General features: G+C 43.1%; 15 pseudogenes; all 15 read right to left on the bottom strand.

Moving 5' to 3' along the window:
• Positions 1-37: 37 nt before the first annotated feature.
• LOC142747054 (5S ribosomal RNA) lies at positions 38-156 on the bottom strand (annotated as a pseudogene).
• A 252-nt stretch (positions 157-408) lies between these two features.
• On the bottom strand, positions 409-527 carry LOC142747002 (5S ribosomal RNA; annotated as a pseudogene).
• Positions 528-5,176: 4,649 nt separating this feature from the next.
• Positions 5,177-5,295, bottom strand: LOC142746415 (5S ribosomal RNA; annotated as a pseudogene).
• A 67-nt stretch (positions 5,296-5,362) lies between these two features.
• On the bottom strand, positions 5,363-5,481 carry LOC142746684 (5S ribosomal RNA; annotated as a pseudogene).
• Positions 5,482-5,548: 67 nt separating this feature from the next.
• Positions 5,549-5,667, bottom strand: LOC142745033 (5S ribosomal RNA; annotated as a pseudogene).
• Positions 5,668-5,734: 67 nt separating this feature from the next.
• On the bottom strand, positions 5,735-5,853 carry LOC142746760 (5S ribosomal RNA; annotated as a pseudogene).
• Positions 5,854-6,666: 813 nt separating this feature from the next.
• LOC142744597 (5S ribosomal RNA) lies at positions 6,667-6,785 on the bottom strand (annotated as a pseudogene).
• Positions 6,786-6,852: 67 nt separating this feature from the next.
• Positions 6,853-6,971, bottom strand: LOC142744596 (5S ribosomal RNA; annotated as a pseudogene).
• Positions 6,972-13,734: 6,763 nt separating this feature from the next.
• LOC142745586 (5S ribosomal RNA) lies at positions 13,735-13,853 on the bottom strand (annotated as a pseudogene).
• A 626-nt stretch (positions 13,854-14,479) lies between these two features.
• Positions 14,480-14,598, bottom strand: LOC142746899 (5S ribosomal RNA; annotated as a pseudogene).
• Positions 14,599-14,665: 67 nt separating this feature from the next.
• LOC142746308 (5S ribosomal RNA) lies at positions 14,666-14,784 on the bottom strand (annotated as a pseudogene).
• Positions 14,785-14,850: 66 nt separating this feature from the next.
• Positions 14,851-14,969, bottom strand: LOC142747196 (5S ribosomal RNA; annotated as a pseudogene).
• Positions 14,970-15,410: 441 nt separating this feature from the next.
• Positions 15,411-15,529, bottom strand: LOC142745153 (5S ribosomal RNA; annotated as a pseudogene).
• A 67-nt stretch (positions 15,530-15,596) lies between these two features.
• Positions 15,597-15,715, bottom strand: LOC142747186 (5S ribosomal RNA; annotated as a pseudogene).
• A 252-nt stretch (positions 15,716-15,967) lies between these two features.
• Positions 15,968-16,086, bottom strand: LOC142747222 (5S ribosomal RNA; annotated as a pseudogene).
• Positions 16,087-16,099: the final 13 nt, after the last annotated feature.

Raw genomic sequence — 16,099 nt, 5'->3', positions numbered from 1 at the left:
ATCGATTGTGAAACAAATTCTAAACGACATAATAAAAAGGCAACCGCACCACGGATTCCCAGACAGTCTCCCACACTGGTACTAGCGGGGCCTTAAGCTGTGTAACTTCTGCAAACTGACGAGAGCAGGCACATTCAGCTTAGAATGGCCATTGACAATAAATGCTTTAATCCATAGTCCATTTTAATCGATTGTGAAACAAATCTAAACGACATAATAAAAAGTCAACCGCACAATGGATTGCCAGCCAGTCTCCCACACTGGTACTAGCGAGGGCTTAAGCTGTGTAACTTCTGCGATCTGACGAGAGCAGGAACATTCAGCTTAGAATGGCCATTGACGTTAAATGCTTTAATCCATAGTCCTATTTAATCTATTGTGAAACAAAATCTAAACTACATATTAAAAAGTCAACTGCACCACGGATTACCAGACAGTCTCCCACACTGGTACTAGCAAGGCCTTAAGCTGTGTAACTACTGCGATCTGACGAGAGCAGGCACATGCAGCTTAGAATAGCAATTGACATTAAATGCTTTAACCCCTTAAGGACACAGCCTAGTTTGGGCCTTAAGGTTCAGAGCCCATTTTTCAAATCTGACATATTTAACTTTATGTGGTAATAACGTCGGAATGCTTAAACCTATCCAAGCGATTCTGAGATTGTTTTCTCGTGACACTTTGGGCTTCTTGTTCGTGGTAAAATTTGGTCGATATATTCAGTCTTTATTTGTGAAAAATTGCAAAATTTAGAGAAAATTTTCAAAAAATAGCATTTTTCAGAATTTAAATGTATCTGCTTGAAAAACAGACGATTATACCACCCAAAATAGTTACTAGTTCACATTTCCCATATGTCTACTTTAGATTGGCATCGTTTTTTGAACATTATTTTATTTTTCTTGGACGTTACAAGGTTTAGAACATAAACAGCAATTTCTCATATTTTTAAGAAAATTTCAAAAGCCTTTTTTTGAAGGTACCCGTTCAGTTCTGAAGTGGATTTGAGGGGCCTATGTATTAGAAACTCCCATAAAACACCCCATTTTAAAAACTAGACTCCTCAAAGTATTCAAAACAGCATATAGAAAGTTTTTTAACCCTTCAGGCATTTCACAGGAATTAAAGCAAAGTGGAAATTAAATTAGCAAATTTCATTTTTTCTGCTGAATTTCAATTTTATTAATTTTTTTTCTGTAACAGAGAAGGTTTTACCAGAGAAATACTACTAAATATGTATTGTCCAGATTCTGCAGTTTTTAGAAATGTCCCACATGTGGCCCTACTGCGCTCGTGGACTAAAACACAAGCCCTAGAAGCAAAGAAGCACCTAGTGCATTTTGAGGCCTCTTTTTTATTAGAATATATTTTAGGCAGCATGCCAGGTTTGAAGAGGTGTTGAGGTATCAAAACAATGGAAACCCACCAGAAGTGACCCCATTTTGGAAATTACACCCCTTAAGGAATTCATTTATGGTTTTTGTTATCATTTTGACCGCACAGTTTTTTCACAGCACCTATTTGAATTGGGCTGTGAAATGAAAAAAATGATATTTTTTCCAATAAGATGTCATTTTTTATCAAAATTTCTTATTTTCACAAGGAACAACATACCCCATTTTGTTGCCCAATTTGTCCTTAGTGCGGCAATACCCCATTTGTGGTGATAAACTGCCGTTTGGGCCCATGGGAGGGCTCAGAAGGAAAGGAGCGCTATGTGTTTGTTGGAGTCCAGATTTTGCTGGATTGGTTTTCGGGTGCCATGTCGCATTTGCAGAGGTATCAAAGCAATGGAAACCCACCAGAAGTGACCCCATTTTGGAAACTACACCCCTCAAGAAATTCATTTATGGTTTTTGTTATCATTTTGACCGCACAGTTTTTTCACAGCACCTATTTGAATTGGGCTGTGAAATGAAAAAAATGATATTTTTTCCAATAAGATGTCATTTTTTATCAAAATTTCTTATTTTCACAAGGAACAACATACCCCATTTTGTTGCCCAATTTGTCCTTAGTGCAGCAATACCCCATTTGTGGTGATAAACTGCCGTTTGGGCCCATAGGAGGGCTCAGAAGGAAAGGACCACCATTTGGCCTACTTGAGCTTTTCTGGTGCTATGTCATGTATGCAGAAGCCCCTGAGGTACCAGTACAGTTGAAACCCCCGAGAAGTGACCCCATTTTAAAAACTACACCCCTTAAGACATTCATCTAGAGGTGTAGTGAGCATTTTGACCCCACAGGTACTGTGTAAAAGATAATGCGCAGCAGATGGTGCAGTGTGAGATTTGCAATTTTATATATATATATGCCATTTCAGTGTCCAATATATTGTGCCCAGCATGCGCCACCGGAGATATACACCCCTTAAATTGTAATGTGGGTTCTCCTGGGTACGGCAATACCCTACATGTGGCTGTTATCAGCTGCCTGGGCATACGGCAGGGCTCAGAAGGGAAAGATGAGGGGGGTAAGCTGTGCGGAGTGCATCAGGGTAAATTAAAAGTCAAGGGATGTATGATACATTTTAAAACAATCTTTTATACAGAGCCCTGGTTTTTCGGGACACGTGTCACATTGGTATATTGTGTTCTTCCTTATCCCCCTCTTATAGCAGACTCTGCACCTCTTTTGACTCTTTCCCTTTCCACCGGTTTGGGGAACTTCTCCTGGAAAGTGTTGCCCTGGTACGATGCTTGTGGCCTCGCTTCCAGAAGTACTGGGTGCCCCCCCTTCCTGGTCCCTAAAGATTAGATCTTGAAATTCCAGGAAAGTTCCCCTCTGGCCTGCACATCGACGTAGCACGTACGCATTGTACAAAGCCATCTGTATGATGTGCCCGGCCAGCTTCTTATACCACACCGCATGGCGCTGTAGGGCTTCAGGAGTTGATTTGACAAGTCCATCCCTCCCATGTACCTATTGTAGTCCAGGATGCAGTCTGGTTTGGGGTGGCCTTTCCTTCATATATCCTAAATCTGTAGGTATACCCTGATGCACACTCGCACAGCTTATACATCTTCACGCCATACCTTGCCCTCTTACCCGGCAGGTACTGGTGGAATTGAACCCTCCCTTTAAAATGTACCAGGGACTCATCAATAGAAATACACTTCTCGGGGGTGTATGCTTGGGAAAACCGGGCACTGAAACGGTCTAATAGGGGTCTCCGTTTATACAAACGGTCAAAACTGGGGCCATCTCGGGGTGGGCACGGCTCATTATCAGTATAATGTAAGAAGCGAAGTATTGCCTCATTTATTTATTTTTTTAGGTTCCAGTTCAGTTCTGAAGTTGCTTTGAGGGGCCCATATATTAGAAACCCCTATCAAACACCCCATTTTAGAAACTAGACCCCTCAAAGTATTCACAACAGCATTTAGAAAGTTTATGAACCCTTTAGGTGTTTCACAGAAATTTAGAGCACAGTAGAGGTGAAATTTACTTTTTTTTTTTTGTCAGAAAATCCTCTTTATACCATTTTTTTTATAACACAAAAGGATTTATCAGAGAAACGCAACTCAATACTTATTGCCCAGATTCTGGAGTTTTGAGAAATATCCTACATGTGGCCCTCGGGTGGTAATGGCCTGAAGCACCGGCCTCCGAAGCAAAGGAGCACCTAGTGGATTTTGAGGCCTCTTTTTTATTAGGCACCATGTCCGGTTTGAAGAGGTCTTGTGGTGCCAAAACATTGGAAACTCACCAAAAGTGACCCCAATTTGGAAACTAGACCCCTTGAGGAATCCATTGCAGTTTTCATGTCATGCATGCGGCTTTTTAAACAGTTTTTATTCTATTTTTAGGTGGCGTGGTGACTAAAAAACAGCAATTCTACTATTGTTTTTTTATTCTATTTTTTTTACAGCGTTCACCGTGCGCTATAAATGACATATTCACTTTATTCTGCGGGGCAATACGATTACGGCGATACCCTATGTTTATAGTTTTTTTTTTATGTCCTATGGCGTTTGCACAATAAAATACGTTTGTAAAAAATCATTCACTTTTTGTGTTACCTTATTCTAAGAGCCAGAACGTTTTTATTTTACAATCAATACAGCCGTGCGAGGACATATTTTTTGCGTAACGAACTGTAGTTTCGATCAGTACCATTTTTCGGTACATGCGACTTTTTGATCTCTTTTTATTCAATTTTTTGGGAGGTGAAGTGACCAAACAATTGTTATTGTGGTACGGTTTATTATTATTTTTTTTTACGGCGTTCACCGTGCGGGATAAATAACAAAATAATTTTGTAGTTCAGGCCATTACGGACGCGGCGATACCAATTGTATAGTTTATTTGTTTGTTTATATATTTTTATTAATAATAAATGACTGATAAGGTAAAAAGGGGGATTTTTACTTTTATCACTTTTAAAACTTTTATTTTCTTATTTTTACACAACTTTTTTTAACTTTTTTTTAACTTTATTACTTTGTCCCACTAGGGGACATGAGGGCAGGAGGCCCTGATCGCTATTCTAATACACTGCACTACATGCGTAGTGCAGTGTATTAGAACTGTCAGCTACTCACTGACAGCAAGCATAGTGGGTCCTGACTTCGTCAGGACCCACTAGGCTTCCATCTATGGCATAGCCGGACGCCATTGTTTGGTGTCCGGTTGCCATAGTCACCATCGCCGGCCGCTATCGTGTAGCAGGCCGGCGATGGCGGATTAACCCCTAAGAAGCCGCGATCGCTATTGAACTCGGCTTCTGAGGGGTTAATCGGCGGGGGAGCTCCGTGATCGGTCTCGGCACATTGAGCAGTGATAGTCTGCTGTCGGAAACAGCAGCTATCACAGCTCATGAACGCGCCCCGCGCGAACGGCGCCGTGTTTACTCCATGACATACTATTATGTCATGGAGCGCGAACGATGCACTTACCATGACATAATAGTATGTCCAGTAGCGTTAAGGGGTTAATCCATAGTCCTTTTTAATCGATTGTGAAACAAAATCTAAACGACATAATAAAAAGTCAACCGCACCACGGATTCCCAGACAGTCTCTCACACTCGTACTAGCAAGGCCTTAAAGTGTTATATATCTGTGATTTGACGAGAAAAGGCACATTTAAGCTTAGAATGGCTATTAACTTTTAAAGCTTTAGTTTATTATTATTTTTAATCGATTGTGAAACAAATTCTAAACGACATAATAAAAGTCAACCGCACCACGGATTCCCAGACAGTCTCCCACACTGATACTAGCGAGGCCTTAAGCTGTGTAACTTCTGCAATCTGACGAGAGCAGGGACATTCAGCTTAGAATGGCCATTGACATTAAATGCTTTAATCCATAGTCCTTTTTAATCGATTGTGAAACAAAATCTAAACGACATAATAAAAAGGCAACCGCACCACGGATTCCCAGACAGTCTCCCACACTGGTACTGGCGAGGCCTTAAGCTGTGTAACTTCTGCGATCTGCCGAGAGCAGGCACATTCAGCTTAGAATGGCCATTGACGTTAAGTGCTTTAATCCATAGTCCTTTTTAATCGATTGTGAAACAAAATCTAAACGACATAATAAAAAGTCAACCGCACCACGGATTCCCAGACAGTCTCCCACACTGGTACTAGCGAGGCCTTAAGCTGTGTAACGTCTGCGATCTGACGAGAGCAGGCACATACAGCTTAGAATGGCCATTGACGTTAAATGCTTTAATCCATAGTCCTATTTAATCTATTGTGAAACAAATTCTAAACGACATAATAAAAAGGCAACCGCACCACGGATTCCCAGACAGTCTCCCACACTGGTACTAGCGAGGCCTTAAGCTGTGTAACTTCTGCGATCTGACAAGAGCAGGCACATTCAGCTTAAAATGGCCATTGACATTAAATGCTTTAATCCATAGTCCTTTTTAATCGACTGTGAAACAAATCTAAACGACATAATAAAAAGTCAACCGCACCTCGGATTCCCAGACAGTCTCCCACACTGGTACTAACGAGGTGTTAAACTGTTATTCATCTGCGATTTGACGAGAAAAGGCACATTTCAGCTAAGAATGGCCATTAACTTTTAAAGCTTTAGTCTATTATTATTTTTAATCAATTGTGAAACAAATTCTAAACTACATAATAAAAAGTGAACAGCACCACGGATTCCCAGACAGTCTCTCACACTCGTACTAGCGAGGCCTTAAAGTGTTATATATCTGCGATTTGACGAGAAAAGGCACATTTAAGCTTAGAATGGCTATTAACTTTTAAAGCTTTAGTCTATTTTTATTTTTAATCGATTGTGAAACAAAATCTAAACGACATAATAAAAAGTCAAAAGCACCACGGATTCCCAGACAGTCTCCCACACTGGTACTAGCGAGGTGTTAAAGTGTTATTCATCTGCGATTTGACGAGAAAAGGCACATTTCAGCTAAGAATGGCCATTAACTTTTAAAGCTTTAGTCTATTATTATTTTTAATCGATTGTGAAACAAATTCTAAACGACATAATAAAAAGTCAACCGCACCTTGGATTCCCAGACAGTCTCCCACACTGGTACTAGCGATGCCTTAAGCTGTGTAACTTCTGTGATCTGATGAGAGCAGGCACATTCAGCTTAGAATGGCCATTGACATTAAATGCTTTTATCCATAGTCCTATTTAATCTATTGTGAAACAAAATCTAAACGACATAATAAAAAGTCAACCGCACCACGGATTCCCAGACAGTTTCCCACACTGGTACTAGCGAGGCCTTAAGCTGTGTAACTTCTGCGATCTGACGAGAGCAGGGACATTCAGCTTAGAATGGCCATTGACATTAAATGCTTTAATCCATAGTCCTATTTAATCTATTGTGAAACAAAATCTAAACGACATAATAAAAAGTCAACCGCACCACGGATTCCCAGACAGTTTCCCACACTGGTACTAGCGAGGCCTTAAGCTGTGTAACTTCTGCGATCTGACGAGAGCAGGGACATTCAGCTTAGAATGGCCATTGACATTAAATGCTTTAATCCATAGTCCTATTTAATCTATTGTGAAACAAAATCTAAACGACATAATAAAAAGTCAACCGCACCACGGATTCCCAGACAGTCTCCCACACTCGTACTAGCGAGGCCTTAAAGTGTTATATATCTGCGATTTGACGACAAAAAGGCACATTTAAGCTTAGAATGGCTATTAACTTTTAAAGCTTTAGTCTATTTTTATTTTTAATCGATTGTGAAACAAATTCTAAACGACATAATAAAAAGTCAACCGCACCTTGGATTCCCAGACAGTCTCCCACACTGGTAGTAGCGAGGCCTTTAGCTGGGTAACTTCTGCGATCTGACGAGAGCAGGGACATTCAGCTTAGAATGGCCATTGACATTAAATGCTTTAATCCATAGTCCTTTTTTCTTTTCTTTATCAAAGATTTTTATTTTGAAAATAAAACAATACAAAAACATTTCACGGTTTGTGCAAAAAAGTAGAAATTTGTACGCAGTACAATACATTCTAGTGAAGCATCATAGCATAACAACAGTATTCGTATACATATATATACAAGTATAAGAACAACAATAGGAGGTAGCCTCCTACCTATCGGAATTGAATGATAAGAGAGATATAACGGCAATAACAGTATCATGTTCGCATTAAATCAGTGCAATACTCAGGGAGACCGCCCCCCCCCAGTAAAGTGAGAAGTGACACATATAAGAGCACTTTTGAGTATATGGACACACCACACATAACATCAGACCACATAGGGAAAATACATATAGACAAAAGACAAAAGACAGAAGCACCTCATGTAGGTGCTATGATTCATACAGAACCTGCCATCCAACCAGAGAGGTAGATCAGTACCATCCCGGAATCCAGACCACACTATCCAATTCTGGACGAAAATCCCGGATTTGTCCCTATCCACGGACAGCAACTCCTCCATCCTCATGATCCCATTCACCTCTGTTACCCATTCCGCCAGGGACGGTACAGTATGTGATTTCCAGTGACGAGGAATCACCGTTCTCGCTGCAGTCAAGAAATGTTGAAAGATCCCCCTGTTGAGGTGTGGGAGTGATCCCCGAACCATAGAAAGCAAGCCTATGGAAGCCGAGGTTGGGACCTCACTATGGAAAAGCTTGTTGCCTAGATCAAAAATCGTCCCCCAAAAGGGACATAGCATGGGACAATCCCACCAAATATGCAACATAGTTCCAGGAGCCCCCCCACACCTCCAACAATCAGCAGACACATCGGGGTATATCCTGTGCAACAAAGTCGGACAGCGGTACCACCTGGTAAGTATTTTGTAATTCTTTTCTTTTGCAAAACAAGACATCAATAACTTATGAGCTAACAGGAAGGCGGTACCCCACTCTTCCTCAGAGTGTCTAACCCCCATTTCCTCATCCCATGCGGCAGTGAAGGATAATTGAGAAAAAGCAAATTTCGGCAGAAGGATCCCATGTAGGTGAGACAACACATGAGAAGGGGCTGTGGACAAGGACAAGTAGAGTTCCAGAGGAGTCTTATCCTATAGAAAGACCATACAATCACCCATGGAAGAGATATAGGACCGTAACTGCAAATAGGACCACCAGGTTGACCTCCTTCCCGGGCAGGCAGCCGATACATCTGTCATTGGCAACATGGCACCGTCTGGAGTAAGGGTCTCAGATATACATCCACCATTTTCTCTCTCCCAACAGAGGAATGTATCAACACCCTCCGCCGGAGGGAAAGAAGGATTATCAAATAGAGGAGTCAAGGGACCCGGGCGATGAACAAGGCCCGTAGTGCCCAAGATCCGTTCCCATACCATGAGAAACTGACGTGTGAGGAAAGGTAGAGGGAGAGTTTGTCTCTGAAGGACTGACAGCCACGGTAGAGAGGATAATGCAAGAGGAGACATAGCCTTTTCCATGCGCACCCATTGCTTACCTGACTCCGAACGGAACCAATCCACTACTCTCATAATTATCGCCGCTTGATGGTATCGTTTAAAGTCTGGGAGACCCGCGCCCCCGTCTACTTTTGGTCGGCTAAGGACAGCATACCGGATACGAGGCTTAGAGGAGCCCCTCACAAACTTAGTAATGGCCCTATGTAAAACCTGGAAAAAACTGGATGGTACTGCAATAGGGACGGTCTGGAAGAGATATAAAAATTTTGGCAAGACATCCATTTTGACCGCATTGATACGTCCAAACCACGACATGCGGTTCCCGCCGTATTCCGCCAAGTCCTTCATGGTGCGCTGTAGGATGGGCGTATAATTCAGAGCATACAAGTCTGACTGTTGTGTAGGGACATGTATCCCTAGATATTTTAAAGATTTAGGTTGCCACCTGAACGGAAAAACCTGAGCAAGATGGGCAGCTAGAGGTTGATCCAAAGAGATATTCAAGGCCTCCGATTTAGAGTAATTGACTTTAAAATTACTTAGATGGCCAAAGCACTCAAACTCCTCCGTCAGGGATGGCAAAGAAATCATGGGAGTTGTGATGAATACCAGGAGGTCATCCGCATATAACGCCAATTTATGATGCCGTGAGCCAATGCGTATACCGTTAATATTAGGGTTGTTCCGCAGCGCCACGGCCAGGTGTTCCATGACCAGAACATACAAAAGAGGCGAAAGTGGGCACCCCTGTCTCGTGCCATTAGCAATAGACAGAGGATCAGATAATAGTCCGTTGACACGAACTCGAGCAGAAGGCCTTTGGTACAAGGCCATTATCCTATCCACCGTGGTGGTGCCAAGGCCCACCTGTGTCAGGACACTGCGGAGGAACACCCAGTGCACTCTATCAAAAGCCTTTTCGGCATCTATCGAGAGTAAACACATCGGTATATTACGGGACTGGCAGTACGACGTCAAAAGGAGGGTTTTGTTGGTGTTATCCCGCGCTTCCCGACCACATACAAACCCCACCTGATCATCCAAAACCAAGCCTGGTAGTAACGGCGATAACCGAGAGGCAATCAGCTTCGCGAAAAGCTTCACATCTACATTAATTAACGATATGTGCCTGAAGTTTGCGCACACCGTTGGGTCCTTGCCCGGTTTTGGTAGAAGAGTTATATGAGCCTCGAGGGATTGAGGCGCAAAGGGACACGAGGAGGACACAGAGTTAAAAACTTTCGTCAGAAAAGGAGCCAGTTGATCTTTAAATGCCTTATAAAATTTGTTATTAAACCCATCTGGCCCCGGGCTTTTGCCCAAGGGCGACTCTCCAATAGCACGCTCCACTTCGGTTACCAAAAAATCCTCCTCAAGCTCCAAAGCCACCCCCTCCTCCAAGGTCGGCAATGCAGTATCATGAACATAGCGGTCTATTTTATCCCGTAACGATTCTGCCTGCATATCATGAAATTGGCCTTTAATATTGTATAGCGCCGAATAATAGCGTTTAAAGCAGTCAGTAATAGCGACCGGGTCATGAACCTCAACACCCGAGGGAGATGAAACTTTAGGGATATATGACGCTTGTGTACGGGGATGCAGTACTCGTGCCGGTGACCTACCGCATTTATCTGCATATTCATATGCGTGCTTGCGCATCCGATCCCTGAACCGAGCATGGTGATTCTCTCGCTGTAGTGAGTTCTGCAAAAATCTGTGAGGATGGAACCCGTTTATGACATGATTCCAAATCCCGTATCTGAATCAGGAGACGTGCAATAGCAAACCCCTTTTCACGCTTCAACCGCGCCCCATGTTGTATGAGTACCCCTCGAATGACACACTTCAGTGCCTCCCACTGGAGTGGCAAGGGAGTAGCTTCATGTTCATGAACCTCAAAGAAACCGGTAAGTGAATCTTTAATGGCCGCCACACATACTGCATCCCGCAACAAGTTGTCATTAAGTTTCCAGGATTGGAAATTAGGCCTTGAATTAGGAAATGTAAGGGTCAGAAACACAGGTGCATGGTCCGACCAAATCATAGGGCCCACGTCAGAGGTAGGGTGCAAGGTAAGCAAGTGGTGGCTAATCAAAAAAGCGTCTATCCTACTGTACATATTATGCAATGGGGAGAAATAAGTGTATTCTCTTACCTGAGGATGAAGGATCCTCCACACGTCAATCAACTGCATGGAATGCATCACATTTTTCAGGGCCCCCAAATGTGACTTAGGAACAACAGACCTGCCCGAGGAGGTGTCAAGTCTGGAATCAAAAGTCAGATTAAAATCACCTCCAACAATTAGAACGCCCTCAGTGAACTCCTCCAATTTCCTTAAGTACAATCGGCCTACTCGTGCCTGGTCCTTATTGGGGAGGTATAGATTAGCCAAAGTAAAGTTCTTATTACTTATGGATAGTTTGAGAAAAACATATCTACCATCCGGGTCAACCAGAACATCCAGAATTTTATGCGAGAGTGACTTATGAATACCTATACTGGCACCCTTGGACTTGGATTCTGGGTTGGTACTGTGGAACCAGGCCAGAAAATATCGGTTCGTGAACTGTGGCGTATGGCCCGTCTGAAAGTGAGTTTCTTGCAGGAACAAAATATGTACCCGCTCTTTATGCATGTTATATAAAATTTGTGAGCGTTTTTCTGGGACATTAAGCCTCCTAGCATTAAAGGTGCAAGTCTTCAATTGTGCCATTGCCACCACTCACTGAAGGAGCTCGTAGAGCAATGTGCTAAGTAGAGGCGCGACGAACAACAGGACAAACAAGGAGGGGGAAGACAACCACAAAGACAAACAGAAAGGTGAAATAATCACCTACTCTTTGAGCTACTCAAGGAGAAATAATCAAGAATACACCGGATATAACCAGTGAGTCCCTAAGAGGAGAAGTGTCAGGACAAAGTCTAGCCAGTGCCCCGCACCCCCCAACCCAGTGCAAATATCACACATCTTAGAACCAACACTTGAACGGAAAGAACATCAAGGCAATTAGCTCAATATCATGAGAGAGTGAAATAATGGCCGACATTTGGTCAGGATCAAAACAGAGATGCCTACATAACAATACATTCCCGGAAATTTACATAGTTACCGCATGCATGCACAGGCATGTAATTAGTAACAACGTATATAATCACATAGCATACATAGTGCAGTAGTACTGGCAGCTGAAGAACATTAATTAATTAATCCCGGGTAACTGATCAATCTGAACACCTGCAGCCCCTATCTAGGGCGAAAGAACAAGCATAACTGGGTATTATAAGACACACATCAGACCTTCGCCTCACAAGATATAAGCAGTAACATTAGAGCTTAACTGGCCTAGGCCGACTGATGGCTGACCAAGAAACCTCTATACAAAACGATAGACGATCCATAGGAGAAGCGGGAGAACGACCACGTCGGCGTGGCCTTGAGCGCTGTGGTGGAAGAGGGACATACGGCCAATCAAGCAGGGAAACTCTCGGCACCTGGAGGGCAGCACAGAAGTCCGGGACATCCCCAGGGTCTCGAACACTCAGCAATGTCCCATCTCTGCGGACCTGTAGCTGGAAGGGGTGACCCCAGGAATAGGAGATCTCATGCTCTCTCAGCACATCCAGTAAGGGACGAAGCACTCTGCGTTTGTCCAGGGTCATCTTGGACAGGTCGGATAACAACTGGATCTTGACCCCTTGTAATAAGACTTCTCCTTTATCTCGGGCCTTCCTCATGATCTGCTCCTTCAGAGAGAAAAAAATGGACACGGCATAGCACATCTCTAGGCCTATCAGGATCCGGATTACGAGGGCCAAGAGTCCTGTGAGCCCTATCCAGCTCCAATGGATCATCAGCAGGACGCTCCAGCAGGGAGTTAAACAAAGACTGTAAGACAGGTATGAGTTGCCCCGAAGATATATCCTCAGGAATGCCCCGGAGCCGAATCCTGTTACTGCGATTCCGATTCTCATGATCTTCAGCCAGGTTAAATAAAGCATGAATCTGCTGGGAGTGATGATCCAGCCGTTCTGCATGAGAAACTTGCTGCTGTGTAACAGATGAAACATCGCCTTCTATGCGCTGAACTTGATCGGACAATTGAGAGACATTAGTCGTAAGAGCCTGTATCTCTGATTTATAAGTCATCTCAAGACGATTCACATAACGCTCCATGTCCTGTTTAGTGGGCAATGTGGCGAGCTGTTGTCTCAAGCCCTGTAAATCATCGCCCATGCTAGCAGAGCCATTAATGTGAGGGGAGAAATGAGGATCCAGATCCCGAGGAGACGCAGGCATTGATGCAGACCCCAGCATGCCAGAGGATGAGGAATGAGAGACCCGGGCGCCATGACTGACCCCACGTGGCGAGCAGGACGGAGCGGGAAGCGCCATGACAGTTCCAGAAGGGCCCATCTCCACCCCCGCCAGCAGGGAAGGAAACGAACCCTGGGAGCCAAAGACAGGAGAGGGGGTACAGTCGGTACCTGATGCTGCAGCCGCAGTAGCAACTCCCGAAGAAAACTCCTCTGCAAGCGGGAATCCTGGTACAGTTTGTCTCCCCTCCAACGGCGCCATCTTGGGAGACGGCCCGGCAGCAGCGTCGGTGAGAAATCGCTGAATGGAACCGGCTAAAGACATCTGCCTCGTACAGTATGGAGTCCCCGTGGTTGCCTTAGATTTCCTGACCATTTAGGAAGGTTCAAGTGTGTCTTATAGTATACTTATGAGCGGGTTATGGAAGTGCAGGAACGGAGCTCTCAAGCAGCACGTCTGGTCAGCGCCATGTCCAAGCCACGCCCCCAATCCATAGTCCTTTTTAATCGATTGTGAAACAAAATCTAAACGACATAATAAAAAGTCAACCGCACCACGGATTCCCAGACAGTCTCCCACACTGGTACTAGCAAGGCCTTAAGCTGTGTAACTTCAGCGATCTGACGAGAGCAGGCACGTTCAGCTTAGAATGGCCATTGACATTAGATGTTTTAATCCATAGTCCTATTTAATCTATTGTGAAACAAAATCTAAACGACATAATAAAAAGTCAACCACACTACGGATTCCCAGACAGTCTCCCACACTGGTACTAGCGAGGACTTAAGCTGTGTAACTTCTGCGAACTGACAAGAGCAGGCACATTCAGCTTAGAATGGCCATTAGCGTTAAATGCTTTAATCCATAGTCCTATTTAATCTATTGTGAAACAAAATCTAAACGATATAATAAAAAGTCAACCGCACCACAGATTCCCAGACAGTCTCCCACACTGGTACTAGCGAGGTGTTAAAGTGTTATTCATCTGCAATTTGACGAGAAAAGGCACATTTCAGCTAAGAATAGCCATTAACTTTAAAAGCTTTAGTCTATTATTATTTTTAATCGATTGTGAAACAAATTCTAAACGACATAATAAAAAGTCAACCGCATCACGGATTCCCAGACAGTCTCCCACATTAGTACTAGCGAGGCTTTAAGCTGTGTAACTTCTGCGATCTGACGAGAGCAGGCACATTCAGCTTAGAACAGCCATTGACATTAAATGCTTTAATCCATAGTCCTATTTAATCTATTGTGAAACAAAATCTAAACGACATAATAAAAAGTCAACCGCACCACGGATTCCCAGACAGTCTCCCACACTGGTACTAGCGAGGCCTTATGCTGTGTAACTTCTGCGATCTGAAGAGAGCTGGCACATTCAGCTTAGAATGGCCATTGACATTAAATGCTTTAATCCATAGTCCTATTTAATCTATTGTGAAACAAAATCTAAACGACATAATAAAAAGTCAACCGCACCACGGATTCCCAGACAGTCTCCCACACTGGTACTAGCAAGGCCTTAAGCTGTGTAACTTCTGCGATCTGACGAGAGCTGGCACATTCAGCTTAGAATAGCCATTGACATTAAATGCTTTAATCCATAGTCCATTTTAATCGATTGTGAAACAAATCTAAACGACATAACAAAAAGTCAACCTCACCACGGATTCCCAGACAGTCTCCCACACTGGTACTAGCGAGGCCTTAAGCTGTGTAACTTCTGCGATCTGACGAGAGCTGGCACATTCAGCTTAGAATGGCCATTGATATTAAATGCTTTAATCCATAGTCCTTTTTAATCGATTGTGAAACAAAATCTAAACTACCTAATAAAAAGTCAACCGCACAACGGATTCCCAGACAGTCTCTCACACTCGTACTAGTGAGGCCTTAAAGTGTTATATATCTGCGATTTGACGAGAAAAGGTACATTTAAGCTTAGAATGGCTATTAACTTTTAAAGCTTTATTCCATTTTTATTTTTAATCGATTGTTAAACAAATTCTAAACGACATAATAAAAAGTCAACAGCACCACGGATTCCCAGACAGTCTCCCACACTGGTACTAGCGAGGTGTTAAAGTGTTATTCATCTGCGATTTGACGAGAAAAGGCACATTTCAGCTAAGAATGGCCATTAACTTTTAAAGCTTTAGTCTATTATTATTTTTAATCGATTGTGAAACAAATTCTAAACGACATAATAAAAAGTCAACCGCACCACAGATTCCCAGACAGTCTCCCACACTGGTACTAGCAAGGCCTTAAACTGTGTAACTTCTGCGTTCTGACGAGAGCAGGCACATTCAGCTTAGAATGGCCATTGACATTAAATGCGTCAATCCATAGTCCTTTTTAATCGATTGTGAAACAAAATCTAAACGACCTAATAAAAAGTCAACCGCACCACGGATTCCCAGACAATCTCTCACACTGGTACTAGCGAGGCCTTAAGCTGTGTAACGTCTGCAATCTGACGAGAGCAGGCACATTCAGCTTAGAACGGCCATTGACGTTAAATGCTTTAATCCATAGTCCATTTTAATCGATTGTGAAACAAAATCTAAACGACATAATAAAAAGTCAACCGCACCACGGATTCCCAGACAGTCTCCCACACTGGTACTAGCGAGGCCTTAAGCTGTGTAACTTTTGCGATCTGATGAGAGCAGGCACATTCAGCTTAGAACGCCATTGACATTAAAACCTTTAATCCATAGTCCATTTTAATCGATTGTGAAACAAAATCTAAACGACATAATAAAAAGGCAACCGCACCACGGATTCCAAGACAGTCTCCCACATTTGTACTAGCGAGGCCTTAAGCTGAGTAACTTCTGCGATCTGACGAGAGCAGGCACATTCAGCTTAGAATGGCCATTGACGTTACATGCTTTA

The sequence above is a fragment of the Rhinoderma darwinii genome, chromosome 2, assembly GCF_050947455.1.
Source record: "Rhinoderma darwinii isolate aRhiDar2 chromosome 2, aRhiDar2.hap1, whole genome shotgun sequence".
NCBI classification, from domain to species: Eukaryota; Metazoa; Chordata; class Amphibia; order Anura; family Rhinodermatidae; genus Rhinoderma; species Rhinoderma darwinii.
The sequence above is the reverse complement of the archived record's forward strand: the minus strand, read 5'-3'. Positions and strand labels throughout refer to the sequence as shown.